At 31.6% G+C, this 10,301-nt stretch overlaps 1 protein-coding gene across 4 annotated transcripts in view; it reads left to right on the top strand.

The window, feature by feature from the left end:
- nSyb (neuronal Synaptobrevin) overlaps window positions 1-10,301 on the top strand; it is a 71,907-nt gene that overhangs the window by 37,133 nt on the left and 24,473 nt on the right. The window contains exon 5 of one of the 4 annotated variants that reach the window (XR_011950414.1): window positions 6,000-6,176. The exons of the other annotated variants lie outside the window; for them this stretch is intronic. The gene's annotated coding sequence lies outside the window, so the exon portion shown is untranslated. The remainder of the gene's footprint in view (window positions 1-5,999; window positions 6,177-10,301) is intronic. 4 annotated transcript variants of the gene reach the window in all.

Here is a 10,301-nt window from a genome sequence, read left to right on the forward strand (position 1 = left end):
CATACAGCGAGGAGTCAGACACGGTTGCATTTTGTCCCCAACATTGTTTAATGTTTACTCGGACCAGCTATTTAAAAAGGCACTTGTGCGACAGCCATATGGAATCAAAATCAACAAGCAACTACTTAATGTAATTAGATATGCAGACGATACAGAAATTCTGTCAGAAAATATTGAAGGTCTCGATATTCTGTTTAATCGTATTAACGAAGTAGAAGAGGAAATGGGCATTAAAATAAACTCAACCAAACCAAATTTACAGTCTTTAGTCGTAACCCACAACCTAAATGTAGTCCAAGTTGAAAAAGTTAAATAAAAAAATAAAAATTACAAATTTGGAAATAGCTGCCATAATGGATCAACTAGATCCAGACATAGAAATAAAACGAAGAATAGCAATTACCAAAACTACGTTTATGAAAATAAAGACAATTCTTTGCAATAATCATCTTAGTTTAGAACTAGGACAAAGAATGGTCAAGTGCTATATTTGATCTGTACTTTTATATGGAGCAGAAAAGTGGGCATTAAAAGTATCAAGTATGAACAGAATTAAAGCATCGGAAATGTGGGTTCATAGACGAATGCTGAGGATACCTTGGACAGTAAGGAAAACTAATGAAGAAGTACTAAGGAGCGTCAACAAAGATAGAAAATTGCTAAATACTGTTAAATACCAGAAAATGTCTTATTTGGAACATATAGTGAGGGGAAATTGATCTATGGATCTGGATATTACAACTTATCCTTAAAAGCACAATAAAAGGCCGTAGAGGTGTAGGAAGAAAACAGGTTGCTTGGTTAAAAACATTCGTGAATGGACTCAGATATCAAGTGCAGGACAATGATTCCATATTGCAGAAGATCAGGAAGGCTTTGCCATGGTTATTGCCAACGTCAAATAAGTCTGATTTGGTACGTGAAAAAAAAGTGCGACTTAGTGTACACGAGTGTACACGAGTGCAAATACCGCAGAAAAAAATTCAAATACCACAGAAAAGAACAATTGGTAGCGAATAATGAAAAACGTCTTTACGATTAACAGTTTAGAGTGCACTATTGATGCATACTTGCCTAGTCCATCGCGATCGCACCCCGTTCCATCGTATGTATCGCGCTATGCATACAAAGTTTCAATTCAAACAATCTGCATAATTTTTATTTCAGTTGAAATATCAAAATTCCATATCGGAGCCACTAGATTTTTTACTTATTTCTTTTTTCGTTACTTCATAGAAAGTTTGAACCTATTTTCATAATTTACTATTAAAAAAATTAAAGAAACTTTCTTTTTCATAGAATAAGCAATAAACAAATAGCTTTTCGCCTTTGCAGAATCACAAGCACACAGCGGGCTAATACGTGTTATCGACATAATGCTGGCACCGAGCAATTATTAAAATCCTTCATTTTTTTTCAATAGTAAATTATCAAAATAGGTTCAAACTTTTATTTATGTGCAGGTTTTAAAAAAATATGCACCATGTAAAAAATTCTGAAGACTAAAATTTTGACTAAATCTTCGATTTTCCGTCTTTAAAAGTTTTAATAACTTTTAAAAGATGAACTTTTTATATATAACATAGCTCAATGTATTTTTAGCCGAACTTTATGATGGGATTAATTGTAAATTAAAATATTTCAATTTAAAAATTTATTTACAAAAAAAATTGTTTCTAAAAATTGGTAGGTACCACTTTTTGAGATGGGGGACCGACATATTCGTATTCAGCGAAAAATTTACCTAAGATAGAATAGTTTTGAACTATCCACCCTTCTATGCATACAAAAAGATACTCTGCTGCTAATGCATTAATAATCGTAAAGAAATAATTTTCTGATGAGAAGGACGAAAATTCGACTCAAAACATCGAAGAATCGGTGCAATCGGTGTGAAATAGCAACTTTGAAAAATTATGTTTTTATTAATTTTTGTATAAGTGTACACGAGGATGTCAAATTTGTTGACTTTTTCACAATTAATATACAAATCTAATAAACTGAACTCTTTAAGACAGCTTTTTCGTTGCAGATCTGTGTAATCTTTAACTTTTCATATAGCTACTATCTAACTTAAAAAATAATGTACAAAATGTTTGTTATTAATCAATATTGTACGTAACAACATCCTAATTACTGGTTTTTGTTTAATTGAGAGTAATTAGTGTATTTATATTCGTTTAAAATAAAAAAAAACTGCGTTTTCTCCAAACACAGATGTTGCATTTCTTATAAAAGTGTCAATAATGTAATATAATGCATTAATTACTTAAAGCAACTATTTGTGACCGTCCAAAAACGTTGGAAAATATTAATTAAAGTTCATATTTCAAAGTACTTACGATTTAGACATCAAGCAAGATAATTTGGTACTTAAATTTAAAAAAAGCTGGTTAAAAAGAAACATTTTCATCGACTATATTTACAAAATTACATAAACTAAATACAAAAAGAACTAGATACAAAAATATCACACGAGAATATTCACGACTGAGAGAAGTCCACGTTGTTTGAGATTACCGTCCTTTAAAACTCAAACACTTTTTCTACTGCTGTCATGTATGGAATTTTAGTTTGGTGTATTTATTAATCTTCGATGTAAGAGCACTAACATCAGCAGAAATAATATCGAACGACCGAGCAAAAGATGGAATGACAACCTTTCATAGAGGTATTAATTCTCCAATGAACAAGCAGAATTGCTTATTAAGAGGAAGAAGAAGAAAAAGATAAAGTATTTATTAACGTGAGCTACAAAGAATCATCTACAAATTATATGAAAGCTGTAGGTAGAAGAATAAATAAGATGCGAGCAGTGGACTAGCCTCTGGAAAATTTAAATGATAACCTATTTACTACACTTTTTTAGCGGCTCATGAACTAGATGGAAAAATCGAAGGACCACTGACATAAACTGTCAGGATAATAAAGTAAGATGTAAAATAAACTATTTAATTTATCCGTAAAAATTACCTGGTATAACATACCAAAAACGCATACGTTCGCTACTCCTTGTCATTACACAAATCTAATAACTAAGAAAAAACAAATACAAGTAAGGATGATATCGCGTTGAAGTCAAACTGCGGATTAAAAATGAAAGAATTATATGACAAGCGAGCGCAAGCTTCTTTTAAGGAAGCTATAGTTTATTTTTATGAACGAGAGAGTAATTAGCATAATTTTAACTGGTAGCTCCGACCACTCCATGGGCGTGCTCAAGATTAATTGAAAAATTACTTTGAATATTTGTAAAAAATAAATGAATTATTTCAGTGTTATAAAGTGTTATGTGTATGTAAACAAAAGTGACCTCTTTTATCACACACTATATTAGAACTGACTGGCCTACATTAAAAAGGGTTTTAAAAAATTCACATTTTTTTTAATTTTTAAAAATTACAAAAGAGAAAAAGAGTTTTTAAAACCGTCTAAGGTATGTTAAATAGATGAATAAAAATATTAATATAAAACTTACAGCTACTTGTTACAAATCCAAATCAGATTCAGAAGATGAACTTTCAGAACCAAGATTTATAATAACTGGCTCGATCATTTTATCAGTAATATTGTCCAGCTTCCACATTTTTTCCTCTTCTTTAATAGTGTGATTTACTGCCTTTTCCCAGTTTTCAGGTTTTACATTATTTACGGCCTCCAAAAACAACTGTTTAACATCATGAATTTTAAAAGTGGTATTTTTTCTTAAAACTTCACTCTTTATCTGTGCCCATACCAGTTCAATCGGGTTTAATTCACAATGATATGGTGGGGATCTAAGTACTGTCATTCCACGATTTTTGGCAATTTTATCAATTTCGTATTTTTTAAATTTTTCTTTATGAAGGGCACACAACGAATAAAGTTCCTTTCTTATAGATCCGGGATGGTACGTAATATTTTTTGAACTCAGCCAATTCTGCAAGTCTTTTTTTAACCACTTGGTTGTGGGCAGTCCTTCTATAAGTCTGGAGTGATAACTTGCATTATCCATTACTATTACTCAGTTCTTAGGAAGAAGATCTATCATTTGTTCGAACCATTCTTGAAAGACATCAGCATTCATGTCTTCATGGTAGTCACCGGTACGAGTTGATTCAAAAGTTAATAAACCACCTTCAACAAAACCGTCTGAACTGCCAATGTGTACTATTATCAGCCTGCGTCCCTTTCCTGATGGTGGGTTTAAACCAGTAGATAAGTTATTTACAAAAGCGTGCCTTTGACTTGTAACAGTTTCATCCTGCCAAAATTTATTTGGTGTATGACCCTCGTTGATCCATGTTTCATCAAGATAAAATATTTTTCTTTTTTGGTTTCTCATTTCCTTTATGGTTCTTAGAAAATGTCTTCTCCATATGACAATATCGCTTCTTTCTAATAAAATAGACTTTCTGGGATTCTTTTTCCAGCGGAAGCCTATTTCTTTTAAAAGTTTCCATAACGTACTTCGACTCATTTCTGGGTAATCCTTATCATCTCGAACTGAGACAAGAACTTTATCCAATGTTGGAAATTCTTGTCTAAAGAAGAATTCATGCACTTTCCGTCGAAGTCTTTCTTTAAAATGATATTCTATTTGAAATTTTGGTTTCCCTGGAGCATTACGTGGCATTTGAAAACTACCACATTTCTCTTCTTTAATAACTCTGTAAATCGTAGATTTCCCAACACCAAGTGTACTGCTAACTAACTCAACGGTCTCATCAACACTTTCACATAAACGTTTGTCTGTAAATGATTTAAAACAATTAAATATTAATGTTTTTTCATTAACTGTTAGAGGACCAATTTTTCGGCGTTTACACGGCACTTCCAAATTTTCCATAACACTAGTATACACAATAAACTGCACCTTGCAACTGAAGTACCTACTTTTAGTGAACTGTTAAGAATTTTGAATACGCCACTTGGACCTTCCTATATACAAAATGGAAAAACCCACTATCACATTTTCTGTGGAATAAGTTTAGAAGGTAATTATCTAGTCAATTACTGTCGTAGATTCCTGTAATTAAAGAATTAAATGTTTGATTGTTGAAACCCTTACTTCGTGGAATGCACTCATTTCAGATAAAATAAAACGTTTTATTTTATCTAAAGAATTAAACTTTATTTTGCAAATAGGCAAAGAATTAAACTTTATTTTGCAAATAGATCAAATAAAACGTTTTATTTTATTTAAAGAATTAAACTTTATTTTGCAAATAGGTAGGTACTTATTAAACTTTTATTGGTTATATATAACCTTACATTTATATTAATCTTACATTTCTTGCAAATTCATTAGTACTTGTTAACCTCCATCACTCCGACACTGGCAACCTTATTTGGGGATTAGTAACCCTCTCAACTATTGTATTCTATTCTGCTCCAACCTTTATACCTGGTGGTCATACTCAATTTAAAATTGTTTTCCTATATACTTCTGTAAACTTGTTGACAAATATCTGTTTTTCATTGAGTCACCCGTATCAACAGTTTAGGGATTTGCATACATAATTTATTGTTTTATTACTCTCTCATACATAAAAATACACTATAAACAACGACTACTTGAAAAGCTTGAAGTTTTTAGTTTTTATTCCTAACAAAGTTCTTCTGGGAAACTTAGAAAGCAATTTCTCTCTGAGGGGAAATTCTTATATTTACTAGCAGAAGTTAGTACCTATACACCATTGATAAAATTCGAAGTACTTCGTACATTATAGTACAACGATAAGGTAAGATACCTTAATAGATAGATTAGCATAACTTGAATGTAAAATAAAGCACTACATAGATGGATAGATTTTTTTCGTGCAAATTTCACACGTTTTTGGACAACCTTTTTTAACAACCTGTAACATTCACCAAAATATAACTAAATTTTATTTATTTTACCTTTTTTGGTTATTTAATAATTGAAAAATTCTTTTGTTTATATTATATTTCTTTTTTACTTTTTATTATTAAAAACTACCTCATTTTTAACAACGTTTTTTAATTTTTATTTGCAGTCGGCCTAGTTGAATACTTTAAATCAAAACGCACCCAATAAAAGACGTATTTTAGTGTAAAGAAAATTAATATTAATATTATATTATATGGTTTATTTTTTTCTATATATTTTAAAAGGAAATGAATAGCATGTGTGCACGTATGTGGCATGGTAGGCGTTCTTAAAGAAAATGCAGGTAAGAAGAGACACTATGTTTTAAATTTACAGAAGTTTCTGATAAAAAGGTAAAATATTGCAGCTTTTCAAGTGTTTACAGAATTTATCATTTTAAAAGAAGACATTTTAAAAAGTGTTATACGAATAGACATAAAAATTCCTTTCCGTTATTAATCTAATTATCACCTTTCTAAGCAACGAACACTTTAATATAAAACAAAAAAGATTCCATCCTAATATTTGACAATACTCGTTGGATTTTGTGAAAATGCTGAAACAGGTCGCTTTTTATTCCAAAGAACATATTTTAACTACATAGATATCCGTCATTTGTCAACCCCTGCCCTTCCAGTACTACAAACTCTTACACATTGACATATTGTATATTCCCCATGTAAAATTGACGATCTATGGTACTGGAAGGGAGGGGGTTGACAAATGACAGATAACTATATCGTGAAAAGATGTCCTATTTGGAATAAAAATCGATATTTTCCACAAAATCCAATGAAAATTGCCAAATATCAAGGTGAACTTTTTTGAGTGGCTAACTCTCTATAGGAATAGTTTTTTAATATTAATGTTAATTATCTAATTATCACTATGTGAAGCAACACACTAGACCATTTTCTAAAAGAGTCCTATTATCTTCTCGTCGACGAAACATTTGTATTAGTGTTAGCTATAAAATTCTTCCGACATTTATTTTAGCAGAACATACAATTTAAATAAGCCTTAATTGTCTAAGAAATCAGATATAAGTGATAAATGGGATCATTTGAGATATATTGAAAGCAAGGAAATCCTAGGTAACAAAAAAGCAGCAGGAGTGAATTTCGAAATCAAAAGAAATAATGAAAAGAGCAGGACGGTAGGGTCACTAAATTCAAAACTGAAAGCAAAAAATGTGTCAAGAAAAGCTAAACTGCGAGTCTCCGAGACAGTAATTAGACACACGGTGATATTTGCCAGCGAAATGTGTATTATGAATCAGCAGGAAGAGAAGAAAGTACATTATACTAATGCCAGAGAACCGAAATGTTAAAACAATACTGTAGGCGGGAGAAATGGAGAAAAAAGAAGAAGACGTCCAAAGAAAAAATGGTTAAAAGCAGTAAAGCCAGACTTGTCAAAACTAGGCGTGAGAGATTGGAGAGAAAGAGCTAGGGACTGGAAAAAATGGAGAAAAATAACCAAGTTTTTGGAAGCCATAGTACATAAAAGTTACCTAATCTCCTAGAACATTTTCTAAAGCAGTCTCATTTGCCCATTCAATAAAATATTTGCATTCGTGCAATCTGTAAAGTATGTTTTAGTTTTAAAAACTATTCTAGTTGAACATACGAATAAATGTGCCTTATCTATAAACGAAAAAACTTATAACATATTACAAGTACCAAAGTTTAGCACCCTATTGCAAAAAGTGTCAATAACGCGATGTAAAAACTTAAGAATGACATTTACTAGAAAATCATAAATATACGAGAAAATTATGCCCCGAAGCATTCTGGAGATCAAAAATTTAACCAGAATCCATCAAAAATAGAACTGTTACAAAAAATTAATGAATTTGAACTTCAATGAACAGCATCGTTAAGATTGATAGCAAGATGTGATTTCTTCATAAAAACATCCACAAAGCTACATGTCAATCACCAAATAGTAAAAAAAAAACAAATTAATCATGTACTTATATCACACGTAGTATGTATTGTCATGTCTCAAGAGTACTAGATTTAAGAATACGTAGAGATGCTAATATAAACTCCAACCACTATCTTGTTAAAACAGAACTCAGAACCTGTATACCAAACTCTAAGAAACTGAGTTGCTCGTATCAATCTGAAATTGTTAGAGGTGTCTTTTCATAGATGAAAAGTAACTTCCCCTTCTATTTTGAAGTACAACTGACATGACGATTAAAAGCAGCCAACTGACAGATATACTTTGTCGACTGAAGTAAGGCATAGGCATTTATATACGTTCTATCTCAAAGAACATTATAAGGTCTAAATAAAGGAATTAGAATATTTAGTGAAAATAAAAATTGGAATTTAGATGACAGAATATTTAGTAAACAGAAAGTTGGTCGAAGGGTTGAGCGCCAACTATTTTTAGAATAAAAATAGTAAAATAAAAGAGACAAGTTAGTAAGTGAATAAAATCGAAAGAAATTGGAATAAAATAATTATTCAAAGAAAAATAACAATTATGTGACATTTACAATATTACAGCTATGATCGATGAAAACCCAAGGAGAGAAGAACATTGCATTACATGCAAAGACTAGAAAAAATAAAGAGCGTAGTGCCTAAATCAGCAGAAAAAACCAAGCATATAAGAGCAAATTAAGAAAAGTTCAGCCGAAAGATTAAAAAGAAAAATAATGTTTACATCAATCGGAGAAAGAAAGTAGACGTGAAGATGAAAAATATATGGCGAAAAAATATTCGGACAATAAATAAACTGAAATTTAAAAAAATACATGCATATAGTCTAGGATATAATAGTTTTCAAAATCTCATAATCATCATAAGTGGCTTGACAATCCGTTATGGATGTTGCCTTGCTTACAAAGAAGTCACCACTCCTGTCGATTACTGGCAACTTCCCTCCATCTCCTGATCCGTAAATCTGTAGGTCTTCTTCCACAACATCAATCCATCTCCTTCGTGGTCATCATCTACTTCTTGTGTCCTCTGGTTTTGAAAATGTTAATCTCTTCGTGTATTCATGATATGACATCCCAGCAATGTGTCCAGCCCATCTAAGTCTCCGCACTTTAACGTTGATCTATTAAAAATAGTTCCATTCATTCTAATATTTAATTATCTGATTGCCTTTTTCAAGGCAATATTAAAGAGGAGACACGCCAGCGCGTTCTTCTATCTTAGATTATTATTAATGTCAAAGAACGTAGAGTTTTCTCCTTCAATCCTAACGCATGAGCTTACGCTTTGCATTGTTAGTTGGGTCCACTTAACTAACTTAGTTGGGATCCCAAAGTCTATCATTGCATTATATAATGCAGTTCTTTTTACACTGTCATAGGCTGCTTTGAAGTCGACAAAGAGATGGTGTGTATCTATGGTATATTCTAGTAACTTTTCTAGAATCTGCCTAGGTGCTTGAATTTGATGTGTAGTTGACTTCCAAGCAGTAAATCCGCATTGATATTGACCAACAATATCCTTTGTGAGATGTTTATGTCTTTCAAACAATATATTGCCGAAGATTTTATACGCAGATGCTAACAGAGTAATGCTTCTACAGTTTTTACATTCCAGATGATCACCTTGTTTATGCAACGGACATATTATTCCCTTTAGCCCCTGTTCTGGTAGCAATTAATTCTGCCATATAAGTACTATGAACAGATTTCATCATTCGCACTCATATCAAAGCAATGATTTCTTTTTTCTGACTTGGTTTTGCTCAATATTTCAACCGATTTTTGTAACAAAATATCTTGTATATTTGCCCATAGTTGGTTAATGTCTTCTTCTTCTAAGTTTTTTTGCCCTTATTTGTCTTCTATTTGCTGTCTGTATACATTTGCAATGTCGGGATCTTTTAGTTTATTAATGTCGATTTTTTCTCTCCTTCTCCCGATCTCCTTTTTTAAATTGGATATTCTCTCTTTAAATCGTGCTTTAACTAAATAGTGATCACTATCTATGTTTGCTCCTCTTAAAGACCTTACATCTAATAAGTTAGAGCAGTGTCTTGCATCGATGATTATATGATCCGTTTGGTTTATCGTTTTATTATCAGGAGATTTCCAAATTATCTTATGTATATCTTTATAAGGGAAATCGTGTCCCAGCTATTACCATGTTTTTAGACATCGCAAAGTTTGTGATTCTGAGACCATTATCATTAGAGTCTACGTGTAGACTCTCTTTTCCGATGGTGGGCGAAAATATATTCTCTCTTACGACTTTGGCATTAAAGTCTTCTGCTATTATTTTGATGTCATTTTTTGGGCACTCATCGTACTCTCGGTCTAGTGCCTCATAGAACATGTCTTTTTCATCATCCTTTTTTTCTTCCGTTGGAGCATGGATGCTAATAATGTCAATATTAGCTAACTGCCCTTTAAGTCTTATTCGACATATCCTATAATCAATAGCTTTGAAATCGA

This window comes from Diabrotica undecimpunctata, chromosome 3 (genome assembly GCF_040954645.1).
Source record: "Diabrotica undecimpunctata isolate CICGRU chromosome 3, icDiaUnde3, whole genome shotgun sequence".
NCBI classification, from domain to species: domain Eukaryota; kingdom Metazoa; phylum Arthropoda; class Insecta; order Coleoptera; family Chrysomelidae; genus Diabrotica; species Diabrotica undecimpunctata.